The 25,265-nt window shown below is 36.1% G+C and overlaps 2 protein-coding genes and 2 pseudogenes across 4 annotated transcripts in view; 1 reads left to right on the top strand and 3 right to left on the bottom strand.

The window, feature by feature from the left end:
- Positions 1-25,265, bottom strand: part of LOC136034606 (integrator complex subunit 14-like) — a 372,471-nt gene that overhangs the window by 280,703 nt on the left and 66,503 nt on the right. The window lies entirely within an intron of this gene.
- The window catches only part of LOC136034608 (integrator complex subunit 14-like), a 213,728-nt gene that overhangs the window by 40,885 nt on the left and 147,578 nt on the right, over positions 1-25,265 (top strand). The gene's annotated exons all lie outside the window — the stretch shown is intronic.
- Positions 8,679-9,451, bottom strand: LOC136035045 (cytochrome c oxidase subunit 3-like; annotated as a pseudogene).
- Positions 11,971-12,522, bottom strand: LOC136034601 (cytochrome c oxidase subunit 1-like; annotated as a pseudogene).

Here is a 25,265-nt window from a genome sequence, read left to right on the forward strand (position 1 = left end):
GCAAATGCTTTTTTAACAGCAGGCGCGGATGGATCTGTTGTTTTAGGGTTGTATTCTTGAAGATTCACATCTATTAGCCTAAATTCATCATGACTACCGTGACAAAAGACCAGATAAGTGGGCTTTCCGTGCAAATTCTTTCCAATTTGCATAATTTTCACGTGCCATAGGAGGAAGTGCTTGAATTTTGCTAGTGCAACATCAAACTGCTTCTAACGCTACATAATTACTACTACTACTACTACTACTGCTACTATCAACTCACTGCTGCACCAAGCCACCTGAGGCCAACACAGCTACGCACACTCCTTCTCCAACCTAATCTATTTAAAGCCTCCCTCTTTACACCCTCCCAGGAAGTTCTCATTTCTTTTAAATCTTTAGTTATGACATCCTCCCAACCCAGACGAGGACAGAGCCTTATCAAGAAGTCAAAAAGAAGTTAAAAAACTAGAAGATGCTAATATGAGGTTGCAGAGAGATTCAAAAAGGACAATTGATTCGATTAATATTTTAATGACACCTGACTGCAGGCTTGATTCTCCAGAAAATGAGTGCCAAACGACGCACCCTTGAAATTCTAACGGTTTTCCGCCTTCTTAACTTGCAAAAAACAAAAATTCTCCCCTTCACGAAAACTACTTGGATTCATCGCACGTCTTAAAGGGCCCCATAAAGCGCTAAATTAGCTGGAATAATCTTCCTGCCTGTAATTTACTCCCTGCTTAACTATCAGGATGACCGTTACAAGTTTGCACATGATCTGTCCATAGTGCTCACTTACCTAGTCGAAAACACTGTTATAACAAAGAAGTTTTTTAGACCACTTATTTGATCAGTTAAAGGCTGAATGCTCAAGTCATGACCTAACCATCGACGTACCCAAATCCAAGATAATTTGTTTCAACCCTCTGAAGCGGAATAGATATGCCTGTAGTCCCTGTCCCGATTTTGAACGAACTGAAAATCTTAGGAGTAACTTTTACTAGTGACTGTAGTTTCAGTGCCCATATTAATTCAACTGTTCACAATACTAATGCAAGCCTTCAGACGCTTACCAAAATGAGACGTCTTCTCCATACCAACATGTGTTTAGTTCACCCGTTGCTCGAGTGCGTGAGTCTGGTGTTGGGTCCATCTGCTATTCGCACGGCGTACCTATTACGTGACGCAGAGTTCGTCCAGAAAAGAGAAACAAGGATTATATTTCGTAGCCGCAAAATACCCTATGATGAAGCCCTCGTAAAACTGAACTTATATAAACTCGAAGTCCAGCTTGAACACCTGCTTCCACAATTCTGAAAATCAGTCCTAGCCAATACGAGCCACCGATCGCTACTACCCGAACCGGCCCATCAAAATAGTCAAACTCGGTTACAAAATAAACTTCTGCTCCCTAAAGAAAGAATTAATCGTTATAACAGTTCATCAGTGCCTTTCAAAACATCGATTCAATGCTGAGCCGTAGTGTGTGCTATTTGTTTGAATGTAAGAATTTGTAGGGAAAAAAAAAATTAAATTTAGCTATGCCACGATAGTTTTTAAATACATCGAACTCTCTCTCTCTCTTTTTCTATCCCTCTTTAAATTTGGGAAAAATTTTTTCCCTCTTTAAATTTCCCTCTTTAAATTAATTTCAGGAGGGATCGAATTAAGAAAACAGGGCGAGGATTTGAGCAAACAAATTGGCAATATCAAGGACTTAGAGGGGTTTACTGCCATGTCTAAGTCCAAGGTCTTTTCTTCAATTTTATTGAAGATACTCATAGGGTCGCTCGATAAATTTCTGAAGCAAGTTTCAACAACCGTTAGGTTTCAAACCAATTTCAATTTGTCAGGAAATCCTTTCTCGAGGCTGTTAATAATGACTGAAAAAAGGAGGGGACCTAGGAAAGTACCTTCCTTGGGGTCTGCCGTTGTGGACAGGAAGGAGATTTGAATAATGACTCTGACATTTGAGAACCTGCGATCTATTTGTTAAAAAGGAGGCAACCAATTTTACGAGTAAGGAATCAATATTGAACTCTTGACAGGTTTGTCAACTAAAATAGTGTGGTTAACAAGGTGAAATGCTTCCTGAAGGTCAATGGAAATTTAACCCAGTCAGGAATTCAGCCTTTCGAGGATTTTTCTCATGTAGTCTATAAAAGTGACGAGGAAGTGGAAAGTAGAAGTGGATTTTTGGTTCCCGAATTCCTTCAGTTCAGTAAAAGGTAGGACTTTTTTCCTTTATCTAATCTGCAAGGAATCCGTCGCAAAGTATCGGAGGAGTAAAGGTAATTGGATAAACGCCTTTAAAACTAGGCTTTCCGTTTTTCTTTTTCAAAAGGGCTAAGAAATCCTATACCTAAATCCTTAGGATTCCCCCAAAATCTACCCGTCAAAAGTTACAAGCCTAAGAAAATTTGCCTTATTTTAGAAAAAAAGGAAAAAATACCCCTTAAAAACCATAGAATCTTAACAAAAATTACACCATCAGAATCAGCGTATCAGAGAACCCTATAGTAGAAGTTTCATGCTCCTGTATACAAAAATGTTGAATTTTGCATTTTTTTGCCACGAGACGGATCACGGATGCGTGTTTATTTGTTTGTTTGTTTTTTTATTGTTTTATCCCCAGGGGTGATCATATCGACCTAGTGGTTCTAGAATGTAATAAGGGAGCTCATTCTAACGGAACTTGAAAGTTCTAGTGCCCTTTTTAAGTAACTAAAAAACTGGAGGGCAGCTATGCCCCCAACCACGCTCATTTTTCCGCAAAGTCCAAGCTAACTAAAATGTGTCCAAATTTGTAACTTCAAAGATGTTGTTTTGGCAATTAACTTTCAATTGCCGAAATAAGTTTTGCAAAATGGGACTGAAGTTTTTGAAGGTTTTCTTATCGTGGACTTGGCAAATTGTAGGCCCTTTTCGTTAAAATGCGCTGCTCTGTGATGCACAGGAAAGTTTTTTAAGCGGACTTTACACAGGTTGGATTAGAATCCACTTGGATGCATTAGTGATGCTCGGCCCTCAGTTAAAGATAAGTCTTTCTGTTCTGTTATAGACTCCTAATAATACAATACTTTTAATTACTGGGTACCCGGCTGACTGACCGTATTTCAAAAAGTAGGTTGTACGAAAAATGTGGTTCAATCCCGCTTTCTAGAGCTATAATGAAAGCAAGGTTGAGATGGCTAGTCCACGTTCTGCAGATGAAGGATGACAGATTACCGAAGATTGTCCTTTTTGGCCAACCGTCTGGGGCTACATGGAAAGCAGGTTGTCCTCGTCTGGGTTGGGAGGACGTCATAAATAAAGATTTAAAAGAAATGAGAACTTCCTGGGAGGGTGTAAAGAGGGAGGCTTTAAATAGATTAGGTTGGAGAAGGAGTGTGCGTAGCTGTGTTGGCATCAGGTGGCTTGGTGCAGCAATGAGTTGATAGTAGCAGTAGTAGTATTAGTAGTAATTATGTAGCGTTAGAAGCATTTTGATGTTGCACTAGCAAAATTCAGCACTTCCTCCTATGGCACGTGAAAATTATGCAAATTGGAAAGAATTTGCACGGAAAGCCCACTTATCTGGTCTTTTTTCACGGTAGTCACGATGAATTTAGGCTAATAGATGTGAATCTTCAAGAATACAACCCTAAAACGACAGATCCATCCGCGCCTGCTGTTAAAAAAGCATTTGCGGAACTGTAATGGCTACAGACTGTTGCGATTATGTAAGTATAACAGCCTAGTTATAAAATGCAGTATTAGTCATTAAATGGCCAATAAGTTAGGGTTGTATTTACACAATGGTAAGACACCTAACCATATATAATTTATTCATCAACGCCCCGCTCTTTGCGCTAAAGTTTTTTGCTGTTTTAAATGGAAGAGATGAGAGAAAGAGTCAAATTTTAGTGTAAAGAGTGGGGTGTTGATGAAGAAGTACCTCCTTCCATGTACGAAGTAATTTCTGTTCGTTTTAACTTTTAATGTCGCTCCTTACTTTCAGTTAAAAAAAAAACTAGTTTTTTTTTAAAATTTAATCTAATTATAAAGACGATGATAATGCGGAATTAGGCAGAAAATGGGAGATCGCTTGGGAGTAAGAGGAATGATAACTGATGGGATATTTAGTGCAATATAATATCCCTTGAAGCAATTTATTAAACTGACACTTTCAGAACTAATGGTAACTCAAGGAATATCTCATTTTTTTGGCTACCAAAAACATTCAAACAGATGGATATATAATCAATAAAATTTCAATATATTCAGAGGCCGGTCTTTCTACAAGATATCTTGTAAATTTTAAGAAAAAGACTGATCTTTATTTCATCATTATTTGTATACATTTAATTATGTTTCTATAGTATACATATTTATTGTCTAATATTTATCTATTCGTGTCTAGGATGACAAAGTCTGGATGCATACAAATTTTGATAATTTATATTTTTGTATATAGGTGGAACCCGATTACTAAGCCACCAAATCGGTGGAACCCGGGCAAAATTAATAAAGGCACCCCTCCTGACTCAAATATAAATAAAAAAAAAATGTATTTATATTTTGTCAGGAGGGGTGCCATTATTAATTTTGCCCTGGTTCCACCGATTTTATTAATTGGGTGGCTCATTTCTGATTTTTACAAAAATAAGCTATTAAACTGTATATATCAAAATAAAAGCCCTGAATTTAACTGGTGGTTTATGTAATTCCGTTGAATTGTTAGATATTTTGATTTTGCTTGAGAATTGTTGCGGTTTAGATTTTGATAAACAAATATGCTTATAGGACTACTAATTTTCTCTTCAAGAAACAAGCAGCTTCTAGTAACTTTATTGAGATTAGAATTTCTCATTTTTTATTGTTTGGATTATTGATATATTCAAATTATATGAGAATAATTAACGCATTCATCTTTCTTAGAGTCACAGTTTGTGAAGGAGCTTTAGGATTATCAGTATTGTTATCTTTAGTACGTTCGTCAGGACCAGATCAAGTGCAGTTCCTAAATGAATAAGTGGTATTTTACCTTAAGTTTAGCATACCTAATATTAATGTACAAGTTAATATCAGAATTTTATTTAGAGTGGGGGATTACTCTATTAACATTGACTTCGGGAATTTTCTTTTTAATAGTTATTAGATTAAAGCCAAGTTGGCCATTAAGCTATAGAATCATTCTCGTAAGCTTGTTTGTCCTCTTATGACTTACTTTCACTACGCAGTCATTCATTTTATTCTACGTTTTTTTTTAGTGCTCTCTAATTCCCACAATTATTCTAATCCTCGGGTGAGGTTACCAGCCAGAGCGGCTACCTGCTTCCTATTATTTTCTATTCTATACCTTACTATCCTTTTTACCTCCACTCTTCATCATTATTGCTCACACGAGCGTCTATTCGTCATCCTTCTTGCAATTTTGGGGCAATTTCATAGACAAGACAATCTTCTTGCTAGCCATCCTTTCTTTTCTAGTGAAACTCCCAGTTTATTTTGCACACATTAGACTACCTAAGACTCACGTAGAAGCTCCAGTTACTGGCTCTATAGTGTTAGCAGCCATTCTCCTAAAAGCTTGGGGGCTATGGCCTCTACTTAGTACAAGTACTAAATATTTATAGAGAAACAACATTAATAGGGGCCTGCTTAGTAGGTGGGATCTTCAGCTGCTTGATCTGCCTACGCCAGTCTGATGTCAAATCCGTAATCGCTTATTCTTCCGTAGCCCACATATCATTCGTTATTTTAGGTATACTTATATCTTGTACTTACACCAGCATAAGATCAATTTTAATAATGGTATCTCACGGGATTTGTTCCTCTGGATTATTCTATTTAAGCTATCTATTTTATGCGCGTATTTGAAGTCGCAGATTCCTTCTTACTCGCAGAATAATCTCTCTTTTTCCGTATTTATGTTTTTGATGACTTGGTCTTAGTTTCCTCAATATAGGATTGCCCCCTTCACTTAACTTCTTTTCCGAAATATATTTTTTTATCGGCGCATTTAGTTTAGACTGGATAGTAGTAGCCTTATCTGGAATCTTATGCTTTCTTTCATCTTGTTATTGTATTTATTTATACTCTAGCACAAGTCATGGGGAAAGACTATATATTTTTAGTTGATTAGAATACAACTTAAAGCAATATATAATCGGAAGAGCTCATCTGATTCCGCTACTGACTTTAATTTTCGTTTACTGTTATAGTTTAAAGAGAATATTAGTTTGTGGAACTAAAGGAGAATCATCTCTGACAGTATTGTTATATTTTGTATCAGGTCATATCCTACTAATTACAGGAGTAATGAGTGTCTGTTGCTCATTTTTATTGTTCTTATCAGATGAAATTTACTTATTAAAAATATCCTTTTTGCATTTGGATTATCAAGTGTGCCTCGATTGGTTAGGACTACCATTCATCTTCTTAGTTCTCTTAATCTCTTCTCAAGTTATAATTTATTCTTCTTATTATATAAGAGATGAAACTTTTGTTAATCGCTTCATATATATAATATTAGGATTCATCTCATCTATGGTTCTGTTAATTTTATCTTCGGATGGATTAAGATTAATACTAGGTTGAGATAGGTTAGGCATTACTTACTATCTATTAATCATATTTTACAAAAATTATACTTCTTCTTCTAGAGGAATAATCACTATTTTAAGAAATCGAGTAGGGGATGTATTAATTTTATGGTCACTAGGGCTAATATTTTACTTTAAGAGTTGGGACTATAATTCTTAAGATACTTCTCTTTATCAATTATGCTTCTCTTTATTCTATCTTCTTTTACCAAAAGAGCTCAACTACCTTTTTCTGCATGATTACCAGCAGCCATAGCGGCTCCTACCCCCGTCTCATCTTTAGTTCATTCGTCCACACTAGTGACAGCCGGGATCTATCTGATAATTCGTTTGTCTCCTTCGTTTGAAGAGAGAGGGTGTTTTTTACTCGTTGTCATAGGGGCCTTAACTTCCTTTTTTCAGGTGTGGCTGCGTTTGGAGAAAACGATCTAAAACGAGTAATTGCATTATCCACACTAAGCCAGCTAGGAGTAATAATATTTTCTCTAGGTTTAGGGCTCACTCTATTTTGTTATTTTCATCTTTTCGCCCACGCACTTTTTAAGGCTCTTCTTTTTATATGTTCAGGGGTTGTAATTCATTCACTAGGGGTACAAGACATACGTCGAATAGGGGGGGTATCCAGGATAATCCCTTACACTAGCTATATTATCTTAGTTTGCTCTCTTAGATTGATAGGATTTCCATTTTTATCAGGTTTCATTTCAAAGGATTTAATTATTGAATCTTCAGAGGGCCTGCATATATTAATTCCTAGTGCACTCATATTAGTCTCATGTCTTTTAACAAGAACCTATTCTTCACGAATTGCAATAATATGTTTGTGCTCCTACAATTATAATTTAAGCTGTCAGTACAGGGACGAAAAGGGGGGCTATCTAACTCCTCTTTTTTTTCTTTATTGAGGGGCTGTTATAGGAGGATATATCTTTTATTGAAGTTTTCTGGGGGACGTAAGAATCGTCTTAGGCCCATTTAAAAAGATTCTTCTTCTCTCCCTTATTATAGTAGGGGTGATCTTACCTTACTTTGTGAAATCATTTAGTTTAAGCTTAAGACATTATGTAAGCAGAATATTATTTTTACCACTTATTACGGGGTGAACAAGCTTCATACCCTTATTTATGGGTGAACTCCTTTATCATGAGGGTGATTGTGGTTGGGTAGAAGAAGCGGGGCCGTCACTAATCTATCAGAATAGCTTACGGGGGTCATCTTTATTTTCGTTCCTAACCTCCTCTCCATACAAGGTACTTATCCTAGCTTCTTTACTATTCACATTATTCATATATTTCTATAGCTCAACAAGAGCACAACACTGAAGATGTTGGGGTGGATGATTTCTGGAAATATTTAAAGGACATCTGTCTATTTATGCATTGAAAATGCATCGTATTAAATATACTCCATAAATAGGCAGTGAGTAGAATTTAACTACCCGGCTGAAGAGTTAGCAGCTCCCATCCTTCTTCCTGCCTCTTAACAGGGGTCATCCCTTCCTCTTCATTAAAAATGAAGCGCTATTAATTAGCTTCTTCTAAAGAGTGGGGGCCGAAAGGCCTAAATTCAGGTCGAAACTGGATTTGATAACATCAATTCTCACTCTGAGAGAAGGAACATCCCTCCTTTAGGATGCAAACCCAATGTTCTATTTAAACTATTCTCCTGAATAAAGCGTCTTTAATAAAGTTAATGACTATTTAATTCATCTTAGGGCACCTTCCCTTCACTCATAAAATACCCCCGCAACAAGGATGAAAGAAAAGAAGATAATCAGGTAGGTTGTCGGGTAAGATATATTCAAACATACTATAGGTAGAAGTAAAGTAATCTCCACATCAAAAATAAGAAAAATCAGAGTAATAACAAAGAACCGAATAGAAAAGGGGGTGCGAGAGGAATTCAAAGGATCGAATCCGCATTCAAATGGTGAACTCTTTTCGCGATCCAGAGAGACTTTCTTATTCACAAACACTCCGAGGGTTAATATAATAAAAACAAGCATAAAAATTCTTAATCAAATTAAATAATTATCTCTCCCTAACAGGATCTCTTGATTGGAAGTCAAGTATAATACTTATACTAGAAAGATTCTATTCCCCTCATCAGTAGATAGAAAGATAGAGAAATAATCAGACAACGTCAACAAAGTGTCAATATCAAGCTGCAGCTTCAAACCCGAAATGATGTTGGGGAGAAAAGTAACACTTAGCATGACGTAAAATACAAATTATGAGAAAAATAGTACCAATAAGTACATGTAACCCATGAAAACCTGTCGCTAAGAAAAATGTAGACCCATAGATTCTATCCGCAATAGTAAATGAGGCTTCTATATATTCCAACCCTTGAAGAAATGAAAAATATAATCCCAGCAACACAGTAATTAGAAGTCCCTGAAGGCATTGATCAAAATTATTTTCTATTAAGGCATGGTGGGCTCAAGTTACCGTAACTCCTGAAGCCAGCAGGATACTTGTATTAAGCAGGGGTGCTTGAAATGGATTAAAGCTCTCTACTCCGATTGGGGGCCATAAGGCCCCAACTTCAATATTTGGCGACAAACTTCTGTGAAAAAATGCCCAAAAGAAAGAAACAAAAAAGAAAACTTCAGAGATACTAAATAAGATTATTCCCCATCGCAACCCAAATCCGACCTTCGTTGAATGTATTCCTTGAAAAGTAGCTTCTCGTGATACGTCCCGTCATCATTGATACGAAACAAATATGATTGTGATTAATCCTGTAAAAAATAGCATTCTATCAAAAGAATGAAACCATTTGACAAGTCCTGAAGTCATTGCAAAAGCTCCTATTCCTGTAGCTAAGGGCCAAGGTCTAATATTAACCAAATGATATGGGTAATTTAATTGATTCATTATTCTCTTGCGTAGAGAGTCATTAGAGTCATAAAACATAAGATTGAACAATAGCTACAGAGAATTCCAATATCAATAGGATAATTTGTGAAAAGACTACAATTGTAGTAACATAAATATTTTCTAGGCTACCTTGAGCTCCTAAAAGAGTCAATAGGAGATGGCCGGCAATTATATTAGCCGCAAGACGGACAGAGAGTGTAATAGGCCGAATCATATTTCTAATGATTTCAATTACTACCATGAAAGGTATTAAAGGTGCCGGTGTTCCTAAAGGTACGAGATGGGCTAAAGCATTTGTGGTTTCCCTAATCCAAGTATACAGGATAAAAGAGATTCACAGAGGAACTGCGAGTCTTAAAGTAACTGCTAAATGTCTAGTAGCGGTAAAAATATAGGGGAATAAACCGATAAAATTATTAAATAAAATAAATAAGAAAAGGGCAATAACTAAGATATTGGCACCAAATCTCGCTGGGCCTTTAAGGAGGGATATCTCCCGATTTAATACCATTAAAACTCTCTCAGCCAAAAATTGAGGTCGTGAAGGAATTAATCAGAAAGATATTACTATAAATAGGAGTGGGGTTAGAATTCTTAATCAGTTAGATAAAAAAGAGGAAGTCGGATCAAATACTGAAAAAAGGTTTGCTATCATTTTCAATTTAAATAAATTGTTTGATCAGAGAAGCCCTTAGCAGAAGAAACCGAACGGGGTTGATAAAGGAAAAGCACTATAGTTATAATGGCCCATAGTAAAGCTATAGAGACAAGGAAGACCATAATTCAAGGAAGTGGTATCATTTGAGGAATAAGAGACTGCCATCGGCTTCTTAAAGTTGACAACCTTATATTTATTAATAAACTAAGTCTCTGTTCCATAGGGGGTAATTACCATAAGAGAGCTTAAGAGGCTACCGCTTGACTTTCAGCCACCCTATGAAATTTGTAACTCAAGTCACTTTAGAAAGTCTCTCTCTCCAACAGCTTCAATCACAATAGGTATAAAACTATGTCCAGATCCACAAATTTTGGAACATTGTCCATAAAATACTCCGGGTATATTCACTAGAAGTCTGGACTGATTAAGCCGGCCTGGGACTGCATCCATCTTAATACCTAGAGATGGCACAGCTCATGAGTGTTGAACATCATCTGAAGTAATCATCAGACGGATAGCTTGATTATAGGGCACTGGTATACGATTGTCCACATCAAGTAAACGATATATACCGGTAGAAAGTTCATTTGAAGGGATCATGTATAAATCAAATTGAATATCGTCAAAATCAGAGTATTCATAAGATCAATATCACTGATGCCCCGTTACTTTAATAGTCATGGCAGGATTATGAATTTCATCCATTAAATAGAGAAGACGAATAGAAGGAAGGGCGATAGCTACTAAAATAATAGCAGAAATAACGGTTCAAACCGTCTCGATTGCCTGGCCATCAAGTAGATAACGATGGAGAAATTTATTAGAAAATAATGCAGCTAAGAAAAAGCCAACAAGAGAAGTAATTAAGATTACCACTATTAAAGCATGGTCATGGAAAAAAATAAGTTATTCTATGAGAGGTGAGTTCCCATTTTGTAAACCTAGTTGGAATCATTCAGACACTTTTAAAGGGGGTACCCATCTTTGGAGCTTAAATCCAATGCATATATGTTTCTGCCACTTTAAAATGTAGAGATCATAGTAATTTCTTCATAGGAGTGATCAGCAGGCGGATGGGGATGATTTCTTTCCACACTTGATCTTAAATTAAGTGAAAAAATATTAATTCGTTTAGCGATCATGGCTTCTCAAATACAAAAATAAATATTAGTGTAGCAATTATAGATATAACTCTTCCTAATGAAGAAATTACATTTCATGAAGCATATGTATCTGGATTATTTGCGTAACGACGTGGTATTCCAGCGAGACCTAAGAAATGTTGGGGGAAAAAAGTTAAGTTTACTCCTAAGAATATAATAAAGAAATGTACCTTAAGAAGAAACTGATTCATTCTTAATCCAGTCATTGGAGGAAATCAATGTACAAATCCAGCTATGATAGCAAAGACAGCATCCATTGATAGAACATAGTGGAAATGGGCAACTACATAATAAGTATCATGGAGAACAATATCAATTCTAGAGTTCGACAAGACAACTCCTGTAAGCCCCCCTACAGTAAACAAAAATACAAATCCTAGGGCCCACAGCATAGATGGAGTTATAGTAAGTCGTGTCCCGTGTAAAGTTCCGATTCATCTAAAAATCTTAATTCCCGTAGGAATTGCAATGATTATAGTTGCAGCAGTAAAATAAGCTCGAGTGTCCACATCCATTCCCACAGTAAATATATGATGGGCCCAGACAACAAAACCAAGAATACCAATGGCAAGTATAGCATAAATTATACCTAATGTACCGAACGCTTCCTTCTTACCTCTTTCTTGACTAATAATATGGAACACTATCCCGAATCCGGGTAAAAGTAAAATATACACTTCAGGATGCCCAAAAAATCAGAACAAATGTTGATAGAGGATGGGGTCTCCACCACCTGCGGGGTCGAAGAAAGAAGTATTTAAGTTACGATCAGTTAACAGTATGGTAATAGCCCCCGCTAGGACTGGAAGTGACAAGAGGAGAAGAACGGCGGTGATTCCCACTGCTCAAACGAAGAGAGGTATACGGTCAATAGATATTGATTGAGGTCGTATATTAATGATAGTAGTAATAAAATTCACAGCCCCTAAGATGGAAGAAACTCCAGCTAAATGAAGTGAGAAAATAGCTAAATCTACAGAAGGTCCGGCATGGGCAATGGCCGAGGATAGAGGAGGATAAACTGTTCATCCAGTTCCTGCACCTCTCTCAACTATAGATCTGGCCAAGAGAAGAGTCAGGGATGGTGGAAGTATTCAAAATCTTAAATTATTTAACCGGGGAAAGGCTATATCCGGGGCCCCTAGTATAATGGGTACTAATCAGTTACCAAATCCCCCAATCAAGATTGGTATAACCATGAAAAAAATTATAATAAATACATGAGCTGTCACAATAGCATTATATACTTATTCGTCACCAATCAGGGAGCCAGGTTGACCTAATTCCGCTCGAATGAGCATTCTTAAAGAAGTCCCGACTATACCCGCTCAAGCCCCAAAAATAAAGTATAAAGTTCCAATATCCTTGTGATTTTTAGAATAAAATCAACGTTGCATAAGTAAAGTGGCCGATTATAGGTGCTAAATTGTAAATTTAGTTAAGGATTATTCCCTTTACTATGATTAATTTACGGCTCAGTAGTTTAAAAAAAAAGTACAAGATTGCAAATCTTGAGTTGTTTCTAACCCGGGCCTAATTAATTATAAACTATTTTTATTGTAAGTAGGGTAATGTGTATATAAGTGTTTTGTGCACGCGAGATTTTGATTCTTAAAGAGAAATTTACATTTCATATATAATAAGAAGAGATGAGGTGCCTGATAAAAAGGATTACGTTGATACTGTAATTATGTAGATAATACCCCCATCTATGTTAAGAGTAAATTAGTAAAGCTTAAGAACTTCTTATTTCCAGCTTTGAAGGCTGGTATAATTAACTTAAAGCTTTATAAAAAGAATAGAGGAAGAAAAATATTAAACCCTATTGATAGAATACCCAGGATCTCTATTTTCTTAGACTTTACCTCTGAAGGGAATAAAAGAGATCTTATAGCAATCTTAAAGTAAAAATAGACTGAGAAACATGAAGATACAACAAGGGCTAACACAAGAAGAGGGGATAAAATATTTATTTCCAGAGATATCCATTTAATAAAAAATCCCAAGAATGGGGGTAATCCAGCTAAAGAGAGAAGATTAAATGAAATCGAAGCTTTATAAATTAATCTAGCATTACTATTCATTTGGGCGAGGGAGTACGTGCCCTTTTGCTGTAATAAAATTACCACAAAATATAGGATAACCAAATAAGTCATATAATAAACTAATATCAAAAAAAAATCTACTTATATTAACTATTAATCAAGATAAATGTCTAATAGAAGAAAACGCTATAATCAGCCGAAGGTTGGATTGGTTAATCCCTCCTATTCCACCAATAAATGCTCTAATAAAAATAAAAAAAGAATTTGTAAATTGCAATATAGCCAGTCCAAGAAGAGGTCCAATTTTCTGAAAAGTTATTAAAAGGGATAAAACCTTTCATGATATAGATTTGGAAATACTTACTAATCACATATGGAACGGGGCCGCACCAATCTTAATTAGTAGGGCTAAAGGAATTAAGAATGAAAAGTATTAATTCAGAATACTCGCTAAAAAGATGACTGAGGCTACTGACTGAATTAAAAAATATTTTAATCTGTTTTCTTTTCTTTCTTCAATTATGATAGGGATAAAGCTTAAAGAATTTATTTCTATTCCAAGCCACAAACCTAACCAAGAGTGGGAGGACACTATAAGAATATAAGAAAAAAATAGGCATAACCACTTAATCATATAAAGAGAGATTACTCTATCATTGGGGTATGAGTCCAGTAGCTTAATTTAGCTTACTCTTTAACACCTGTGAGAGAGAAGAACCCCCCCCCCCCCCCGAGTTTACGCTTCAAAATGAAACGTAACAAGGGAGGGAGTTCTTCTCTCAGGTTAATCTAAATAAAATAATTCTATCCTTTTTTAACAGTAGTATACTTAGAAAAACAAATGAAATCAAAAGTACTTTCAGCGTCGCCTCAACGTGGCGGGGAAGTGATAACAGGGTGATGTTCAATATGAATTTTATGCTAAGAAAATAATCAAAGTAAGAATTAATTTCATAGATAATTATTATCGACCAAAGCTCTTTTTTTCTATACTAATTGCAAATGGGTTTCCACTAGTTACGATTTGTGTAATTTTATTTATATTGAACTCCAATCTGGCTAAGCACGCTGAATCTGTTATATTGAATAATATACCTCGTTTTTTCACAGCACAGTAAAGGTAATATATAGTAGCAAAAAGTTCTATTCTCCATTAAAGATTTTTGACACACATCAAAAACCACACACACTTCATAAACCTGAATTGGTGCATGTGCAAGGTTGGTCGAGTGGCGCTAATTGGCAAAGGACGAGTCTTTTCTGCTCTAAGCAAAAATTGTTTGCACCCATAAGACTTTCTCAAACACAATAAAAATACCACACTCGGAGCAGTCGGATAACCCCTTGGTCGAGCTGCAACCGACCCGAGCGCCATAAATATTGTCTAGCCCACAGGTTCATCTGACAGATTGACCAAACACACAAATGAAATTTATGAATATGCAGTTGCCGGTAAATTTTAGCCCATTTCTAACTAAAACAAATGAACTGACATCATTTTTATACAATCCTAGTAAGGGCTCATGTTAGATTTGCCCCTCACTCTATCGGACTATTTGTCTTAGCTTTTTCTTCAATTAGCTATGGCTAGATGCCCACAGCTACTTGATTATAATTCAATAATATTATTTCAAGAAGGAATCAAGGGACCGCTAGGCCAAAACCGCAACTGACACAAGAGCATAATACATTGATTTATTCCAAATTTACTGTTTGAACGAGAAAGACAGACCATTACCAGACACTTTAGAACTCGATTAATGTAGCATACCTTCTTAAACTAATCTCAGTGCCATGTTTTATTTTGCCATGCTCGCTTGTTTCAATCATCATATAATATTTCGAAAGTAAAATTTATAATTTCTATAGGAGGAAACTACGAAATCTCAGGCTTAATACTTAATAATATTATTTTATCGTATCAAAAAATTATAAGGAATCTTATCTTTTTTATTTTTCATGAAAATGTGGCTCTTTGAGAAAAAGAATCTGTTTTGGATTGAGAGATGTCAAATTTGAAGCAAAATTTAGCTAGTCAAGAGTCAAAATGTTGAGATGTGCTCAAAAAATGGCCTTTCAAATGGAGTTTCTAAGTGCTCTACTTTGCGGAAGTGTATGTCCATGTTTATTTATAATTTAAAACCGATTTGCGGAGAAGTAAGGTATATTGTGCAAAAAAATAATTTAGTTCTTTCTTTTTGCACCGAATGTATGTAAGCCGTCTCCTAATCTTATAGGATCACCTTGTCCGATTTGGTCACTCCTGGAAAAAAAAAAACAACAAACACAAGACACCCATACGTGATTTTGTTTGTGGTAAAAATTTTCAATTCCGCATTTTGGTATATAGGACCTTGAAGCTTGAAAATAGGGTTATTTGATGTGCTGAATATGATGGTGTAATTTCCATTTAGATCACCCGTTTTGGTTGCTTTCCCTCTTTCAGACATAGGTCATATTTTCACTGGCTCGTAACTTTTAATGGGTACCATTAAGCTTAATGAGCTCTATATTTTAGAAATCTGTTTGAATGTTCGATTCTTTTCTAGTATGTACTATTATCAAATCTTTGTGTTTTATGGTTTTGATTACTCTTAAGCCGGGTCACCCGGTACTTACAGCTTCTTGCCACGAACTGTTTGATGCAATGGAGAATGCTAGTATTTTTCAATATCATTCGCATTTTACTTTTTATTTTTAGGGCTAAAAATGATTAGTTTGTGTTTAATACTAATACTGTTCTAGTGTTTCGAATTATATGACACTTATTGATTCGTATTCTATAATCATTCAATTTTGATTGACATTATACCTAACTCTCTGTTAAATGGTCATCATGTGTAGTTTTGCTTCAGATTAAAAATCACCATTTGCCTTAATAAATGAATTTTCGTTTTATCTTTGCGACATGAAATTTTCACGGGTATGTACCGACAGTATTTTTTATCATGAAATACAGACACGTTCCGAAACAAAAAATAGAAATTCATAAAACACTTGAAACCCGAGTCTACAAAAGCTGTTAAAAAAACAAAAAAAAAATACTAGAAGAATTCGGTTGCACATACGAAGAGACAAAGTCAAGTAGTTTTTTCCTAGAGGCAAATTCAAATCAGAATCTGATCGGTACCATGTTCTAACTTTTAAACCAATTAATGAAAATAACTGCCTAGCTTTCTGCTAAGAAGTTAGAGGTGAACGTTGCCATCAGATAGGCCACGTCCTCTTTTTGTAGTACTGACAATATATATATATATATATATATAATATATATATATATATATATATATATATATATATATATATATATATATATATATATATATATATATATATATATATATATATAAATCTACTGCATGGTACCACTCCTAAAAGGGTGCTTTAGCTAAAAATTAGAAGACAAGAGATGTCAGAGAACCCAGGGGATAAAGTTATTTACTAACGTTTAAAAAACGTGTATATGTTATGTTAAAAAAAAAATTGACTTTAAGAAATGTATACCAACTTTATAATATTGCTGTTATGAAAGGAGCCGTTCATAAGCTCTACTTTTTTACCACACACACTTCATAAACCTGAATTTGTGCATGTGCAACGACATAGGTTTCCGATAGAAAACCAAGTAGCAAATTAAAGCATGGCTCTGACGTGTTGGAAAACTTCCCAAATTTCGTCCTGTGAAATGTGTGTAATGTTCAGAGAAACATTTTACAACTGTATTTTACCTATACTGCGATCCACATGTTCGAGGATAAGATCATGCATACAAATCAGGCATGTTGTTGTAGATCCCCATGGCATACTGCTGAATTGCTTTGTATGAATTAGTGGTTCAATTTTAACTTTAAAATATTAGCCACCACACTCGGAGCAGTCGGATAACTCCTTGGTCGAGCTGCCTTCGATGAGGTTGGTCGAGTGGCGCTAATGGGCAAAGGAAGAGTCTTTTCTGCTCTAAGCAAAAATTGTTTGCACCCACAAGACTTTCTCAAACACAATAAAAATACCACACTCGGAGCAGTCGGATAACTCCTTGGTCGAGCTGCCTTCGATGAGGTTGGTCGAGTGGCGCTAATGGGCAAAGGAAGAGTCATTTCTGCTATAAGCACAAATTGTTTGCACCCACAAAACTTTCTCGGACACTATAAAAATACCAAACTTGGAGCAGTCAGATAACTCCTTGGTCGAGCTGCCTTCGATGAGGTTGGTCGAGTGGAGCTAATGGGCAAAGGAAAAGTCTTTTCTGCTCTAAGCACAAATTGTTTGCACCCACAAGACTTTCTCAAACCCAATAAAAATACCACACTCGGAGCAGTCGGATAACTCCTTGGTCGAGCTGCCTTCGATGAGGTTGGTCGAGTGGCGCTAATGGGCAAAGGGAGAGTCTTTTCTGCTCTAAGCAAAAATTGTTTGCACCCACAAGACTTTCTCAAACACAATAAGAATACCAAACTTGGAGCAGCCGGATAACTCCTTGGTCGAGCTGCCTTCGATGAGGTGGGTCGAGTGGCGCTAATGGGCCAAGGGAGAGTCTTTTCTGCTCTAAGTAAAAATTGTTTGCACCCACAAAACTTTCTCAAACACAATAAAAATACCACACTCGGAGCAGTCGAATAACTCCTTGGTCGAGCTGCCTTCGATGAGGTTGGTCGAGTGGCGCTAATGGGCAAAGGAAAATTCTTTTCTGCTCTAAGCAGAAATTGTTTGCACCCACAAGACTTTCTCAAACACAATAAAAATGCCACACTCGGAGCAGTCGGATAACTCCTTGGTCGAGCTGCCTTTGATGATGTTGGTCGAGTGGCGCTAATGGGCAAAGGAAGAGTCTTTTCTGCTCTAAGCAAAAATTGTTTGCACCCACAAGACTTTCTCAAACACAATGAAAATACCACACTCGGAGCAGTCGGATAGCTCCTTGGTCGAGCTGCCTTCGATGAGGTTCGTCGAGTGGCGCTAATGGGCAAAGGAAGAGTCTTTTCTGCTCTAAGCAAAAATTGTTTGCACCCACAAGAATTTTCAAACACAATAAAAATACCACATTTGGAGCAGTCGGATAACTCCTTGGTCGAGCTGCCTTCGATGAGGTTGGTCGGGTGGCACTAATGGGCAAAGGAAGAGTCTTCTGCTCTAAGCAAAACTTGTTTGCACCCACAAAACTTTCTCAAACACAATAAAAATACCACACTCGGAGCAGTCGGATAACCCCTTGGTCCAGCTGCCTTCGATGAGGTTGGTCGAGTGGCCCTAATGGGCAAAGGAAGAGGCTTTTCTGCTCTAAGCAAAAATTGTTTGCACCCACAAGACTTTCTCAAACACAATAAAAATACCAGACTCAGAGCAGTCGGATAACTCCTTGGTCGAGTTGCCTTCAATGAGGTTTGTCGAGTGGCCCTAATGGGCAAAGGAAGAGTCTTTTCTGCTCTAAGCAAAAATTGTTTGCACCCACAAGACTTTCTCAAACACAATAAAAATACCACACTCGGAGCAGTCGGATAACTCCTTGGTCGAGCTGCCTTCGACGAGGTTGGTCGAGTGGCGCTAATAGGCAAAGGAAGAGTCTTCTGCTCTAAGCAAAAATTGTTTGCACCCACAAAAGTTTCTCAAACACAATAAAAATACCACACTCGGAGCAGTCGGATAACTCCTTGGTCGAGCTGCCTTCGATGAGGTTGGTCGAGTGGCGCTAATGGGCAAAGGAAGAGTCTTTTCTGCTCTAAGCAAAAATTGTTTGCAGCCACAAGACTTTCTCAAACACATTAAAAATACCACACTCGGAGCAGTCGAATAACTCCTTGGTCGAGCTGCAACCGACCCAAGCGCCATAAATATTGTCTAGCCCACATGTTCATCTGACAGATTGACTAAACCCACAAATGAGATTTATGAATATGCAGTTGTCGGTAATCATTTTTATACAATCCTAGTAAGGGCTCATGTAAGATTTGCCCCTCACTCTATCGGACTATTTGTCTTAGATTTTTCTTCAATTAGCCATGGCTAGATGCCCACACATACTTGATTATAATTCAATAATTTTATTTCAAGAGGGGTTCAAGGGACTGCTAGGCCAAAACCACAACTGACACAAGAGCATAATACATTGATTTATTCCAAATTTACTGTCTGAACGAGAAAGACAGACCATTACCAGACACTTTAGAACTCAATTAATGTAGCATACCTTCTTACATTAATCTCAGTGCCATGTTTTATTTTGCCATACTTGCTTGTTTCAATCATCATAGAATATTTATCATAGAATAAAAGTAAAATTTATAATTTCTATAGGAGGAAACTACGAAATCACAGGCTTAATACTTAATAATATTATTTTATTGTATCAAAAAATTATAAGGAAACTCATCTTTTTCATTTTTCATGAAAATGTGGCTGTTTGAGAAAAAGAATCTGTTTTGGATTGAGAGATGTCAAATTTGAAGCAAAATTTAGCTAGTCAAGAGTCAAAATGTTGAGATGTGCTCAAAAATGGCCTTTCAAATAGTTTCTAAAGTACCCTTCTTTGCGCAAGGGTAAGTCCATGTTTATTTATAACTTAAAACCGCTTTGCGGAGAAGTAAGGTATATTGTGCAAAAAATAATTTAATTCTTTCTTTTTGCACCAAATGTATGTAAGCCGTCTCCCAATCTTATAGGATCACCGTGTCCGATTTGGTCACTCCTGGAAAAAAAACAGCAAACGCAAGAAACACATACGTGATTTTGTTTGTGGTAAAAATTTTAAATTCCGCATTTTGGCATATAGGATCTTGAAACTTGAAAATAGGGTTATTTGATGTGCTGAATATGATGGTGTGATTTCCATTTAGATAACCTGTTTTGGTTGCTTTTCCTCTTTCAGACATAGGTCATATTTTCACTGGCTCGTGACTTTTAATGGGTACCATTAAGCTTAATGAGCTCTATATTTTTAAAATAAACTTGAATTTTCGATTCTTTTGTAGTATGTACTATTATCAAATATTTGTGTTTTAGGGTTTCGATTACTCTTGAGCCGGGTCACCCGGTACTTACAGCTTGTTGCCACGAACTGTTTGATGCAATGGAGAATGCTAGTATTTTTCAATATTATTCACATTTTACTTTTTATTTTTAGGGCTAAAAAATGATTAGTTTGTGTTTAATACTAATACTGTTCTAGTGTCTCGAATTATATGACACTTATTGATTCGTATTCTATGACCATTCAATTTTGATTGACATTATACCTAACTCTCTGTTAAATGGTCATCATGTGTAGTTTTGCTTCAGATTAAAAATTATCAATTGCCTTAATAAATGAATTTTTGTTTTATCTTTGCGACATGAAATTTTCGCGGGTCTGTACCGACAGTATTTTTTATCATGAAATACAGACACGTTCCGAAACAAAAAATAGAAATTCATAAAACACTTGAAACCCGAGTCTACAAAAGCTGTTAAAAAAAAAAAAAAAAAAAAAAAAAATACTAGAAGAATTCGGTTGCACACACGAAGGGACAAAGTCAAGGAGTTTTTTTCTAGAGGCAAATTCAAATCAGAATCTGATCGTTACCATGTTCCAACTTTTAAACCAATTAATGAAAATAACTGCCTAGCTATCTGCTGAGAAGTTAGAGGTGAACGTTGCCATCAGATAGGCCACGTCCTCTTTTTGTAGCACTGACAAATATATATATATATATATATATATATATATATATATATATATATATATATATATATATATATATATATATATATATATATATATATATATATATATATATATATATATATATATAAATCTACTGCATGGTACCACTCCTAAAAGGGTGCTTTAGCTAAAAATTAGAAGACAAGAGAATCCAGGGTATAAAGTTATTTACTAACGTTTAAAAAACGCGTATGTGTCATATTCAAAAAAATTTGACTTTAAGAAATGTATACCAACTTTATAATATTGCCACTCGACCAACCTCATCGAAGGCAGCTCGACCAAGGAGCTATCCAACTGCTCCGAGTGTGGTATTTTTATTGTGTTTGAGAAAGTCCTGTGGGTGCAAACAATTTTTGCTTAGAGCAGAAAAGACTCTTCCTTTGCCCATTAGTGCCACTCGACCAACCTCATCGAAGGCAGCTCGACCAAGGAGTTATCCGACTGCTCCGAGTGTGGCATTTTTATTGTGTTTGAGAAAGTTTTGTGGGTGCAAACAATTTGTGCTTAGAGCAGAAAAGACTCTTCCTTTGCCCATCAGCGCCACTCGACCAACCTCATCGAAGGCAGCTCGACCAAGGAGTTATCCGACTGCTCCGAGTGTGGTATTTTATTGGGTTTGAGAAAGTCTTGTGGGTGCAAACAATTTGTGCTTAGAGCAGAAAAGACTTTTCCTTTGCCCATTAGCTCCCTCGACCAACCTCATCGAAGGCAGCTCGACCAAGGAGTTATCCGACTGCTCCAAGTGTGGTATTTTTATAGTGTTTGAGAAAGTTTTGTGGCTGCAAACAATTTGTGCTTAGAGCAGAAAAGACTCTTCCTTTGCCCATTAGCGCCACTCGACCAACCTCATCGAAGGCAGCTCGACCAAGGAGTTATCCGACTGCTCCGAGTGTGGTATTTTTATTGTGTTTGAGAAAGTCTTGTGGGTGCAAACAATTTTTGCTTAGAGCAGAAAAGACTCTTCCTTTGCCCATTAGCGTCACTCGACCAACCTCATCGAAGGCAGCTCGACCAAGGAGTTATCCGACTGCTCCGAGTGTGGTATTTTTATTGTGTTTGAGAAAGTCTTGTGGGTGCAAACAATTTTTGCTGCTGCAAGCTTATTGCTTATTATGCAATTTTTGCAAGGGGTTATCCGACTGCTCCGAGTGTGGTTGCTAATAGTTTAAAGTTAAAATTGAACCACTAATTCATCCAAAGCAATTCAGCAGTATGTCATGGGGATCTACAACAACATGCCTGATTTGTATGCATGATCTTATCCTCGAACATGTGGATCGCAGTATAGGTAAAATACAGTTGTAAAATGTTTCTCTGAACATTACACACATTTCACAGGACGAAATTTGGGAAGTTTTCCAACACGTCAGAGCCATGCTTTAATTTGCTACTTGGTTTTCTATCGGAAACCTATGTCGTTGCTCATACACAAATTCAGGTTTATGAAGTGTGTGTGGTAAGAAAGTAGAGCTTATGAACGGCTCCTCTCATAACAGCCATATTATAAAGTTGGTATACATTTCTTAAAGTCAAATTTTTTTGAACATAACATATACACATTTTTTAAACGTTAGTAAATAACTTTATCCCCTGGGTTCTCTGACATCTATGGTCTTCTAATTTTTAGCTAAAGCACCCTTTTAGGAGTAGTACCATGCAGTAGATTTATATATATATATATATATATATATATATATATATATATATATATATATATATATATAATATATATATATCATGAAAAGAGAAATCACCAATGCTACAGCACAAAAAAAAAAAAAAAAAAAAAAAAAAAAAAAAGAGACAGAAGGAGAAAAGGAAGACTGTTTTCCTAAATTAGTGATTAATATAGACCAGCACTTGAATGAGGCCTTAACCCTACTCATCCATACAATCACATAGGTCAAACAGCATAACCACACACAATCAACCATAAAGAATAATCCATGGACAGGCAGTCATGTCGTCAATAAGTCTATAATCTAGTAGAAATCAAGCATAGACAAGTTGAAGGAAAGAGAAATTATTTTTCAGGATTATGTGACATGCAGGTATGCGCTTACACTGCCACTTAGCTTCGCAGACCGCGGTTCAAGCGCTATAGGACCGCCTCCATTGCATCAAACAGTTCGTGGCAAGAAGCTGTAAGTACCGGGTGACCCGGCTTAAGAGTAATCAAAACCCTAAAACACAAATATTTGATAATAGTACATACTACAAAAGAATCGAAAATTCAAGTTGATTTCAAAAATACAGAGCTCATTAAGCTTAATGGTACCCATTAAAAGTTACGAGCCAGTGAAAATATGACCTATGTCTGAAAGAGGGAAAGCAACCAAAACGGGTGATCTAAATGGAATCACACCATCATATTCAGCACATCAAATAACCCTATTTTCAAGTTTCAAGGTCCTATATACCAAAATGCGGAATTGAAAATTTTTACCACAAACAAAATCACGTATGTGTTTCTTGTGTAAGTTGTTTTTTTTCCAGCAGTGACCAAATTGGACAAGGTGATCCTATAAGATTAGGAGACGGCTTACATACATTCGGTGCAAAAAGAAAGAACTAAATTATTTTTTTGCACAATGTACCTTACTTCTCCGCAAATCGGTTTTAAATTATAAATAAACAAGGACTTACAATTCCGCAAAGTAGAGCACTTTAGAAACTCCATTTGAAAGGCCATTTTTTGAGCACATCTCAACATTTTGACTCTTGACTAGCTAAATTTTGCTTCAAATTTGACATCTCTCAATCCAAAACAGATTCTTTTTCTCAAAGAGCCACATTTTCATGAAAAATAAAAAAGATGAGATTCCTTATAATTTTTTGATACGATAAAATAATATTATTAAGTATTAAGCCTGAGATTTCGTAGTTTCCTCCTATAGAAATTATAAATTTTACTTTCGAAATATTCTATGATGATTGAAACAAGCAAGCATGGCAAAGTAAAAAATTGCACTGAGATTATTGTAAGAAGGTATGCTACATTAATCGAGTTCTAAAGTGTCTGGTAATGGTCTGTCTTTCTCGTTCAAACAGTAAATTTGGAATAAATCAATGTATTTTGCTCTTGTGTCAGTTGCCTAGCGGTTTTGGCCTCAGTTTTGGCCTAGCGGTCCCTTGAACCCCTCTTGAAATAATATTATTGAATTATAATCAAGTAGGTGTGGGCATCTAGCCATGGCTAATTGAAGAAAAAGCTGAGACAAATAGTCCAATAGAGTGAGGGGCAAGTCTAACATGAGCCCTTACTAGGATTGTATAAAAATGATGTCAGTTCATTTGTTTTAGTTAGAAATGGGCTAAAATTTACCGGCAACTGCATATTCATAAATTTCATTTGTGGGTTTGGTCAATCTGTCAGATGAACCTGTGGGCTAGACAATATTTATGGCGCTCGGGTCGGTTGCAGCTCGACCAAGGGGTTTTCCGACTGCTCCGAGTGTGGTATTTTTATTGTGTTTGAGAAAGTCTTATGGGTGCAAACAATTTTTGCTTAGAGCAGAAAAGACTCGTCCTTTGCCAATTAGCGCCACTCGACCAACCTTGCACATGCACAAATTCAGGTTTATGAAGTGTGTGTGTGTCTTCTGATGTGTGTCACAAATCTTTAATGGAGAATAGAACTTTTTGCTACTATATATTACCTCTACTGTGCTGTGAAAAAACGAGGTATATTATTCAATATAACAGTTTTAGCGTGCTTAGCCAGAGTGGAGTTCGATATTAATAAAAGTACACAAATCTCAACTAGTGGAAACCCATTTGCAATTAGTATAGAAAAAAAGAGCTTTGGTCGATAATAATTATCTATGAAATTAATTCTTACTTTGATTATTTTCTTAGCATAAAATTCATATTGAACTTCACCCTGTTATCACTTCCCCGCCACGTTGAGGCGACGCTGAAAGTACTTTTGATTTCATTTGTTTTGCTAAGTATATACGTGTTATTAACAAAATACACATTACATAGCAAAACATCCAAATCAAAAGCACAAGGGAAGGCCCACAACGAGAACTAGCAAGAAAACTCTAAGCAGTAAACTCTAAGCAATAAAACTGTAATCAAACTGTAAGCAATAAAAATAAGAATAATTGGCCTTTGAAATTCAGCCTAGGCATTCCTTTTGAATTATGTATAAAAGAAATAAGTTTCGTCAACTTTTTTTGGGTTGTTTCTGTGGTTAATCTTCACAAAATACACATTACATAGCAAAACATCCAAATCAAAA

This window comes from Artemia franciscana, chromosome 13, assembly GCF_032884065.1.
Source record: "Artemia franciscana chromosome 13, ASM3288406v1, whole genome shotgun sequence".
NCBI classification, from domain to species: domain Eukaryota; kingdom Metazoa; phylum Arthropoda; class Branchiopoda; order Anostraca; family Artemiidae; genus Artemia; species Artemia franciscana.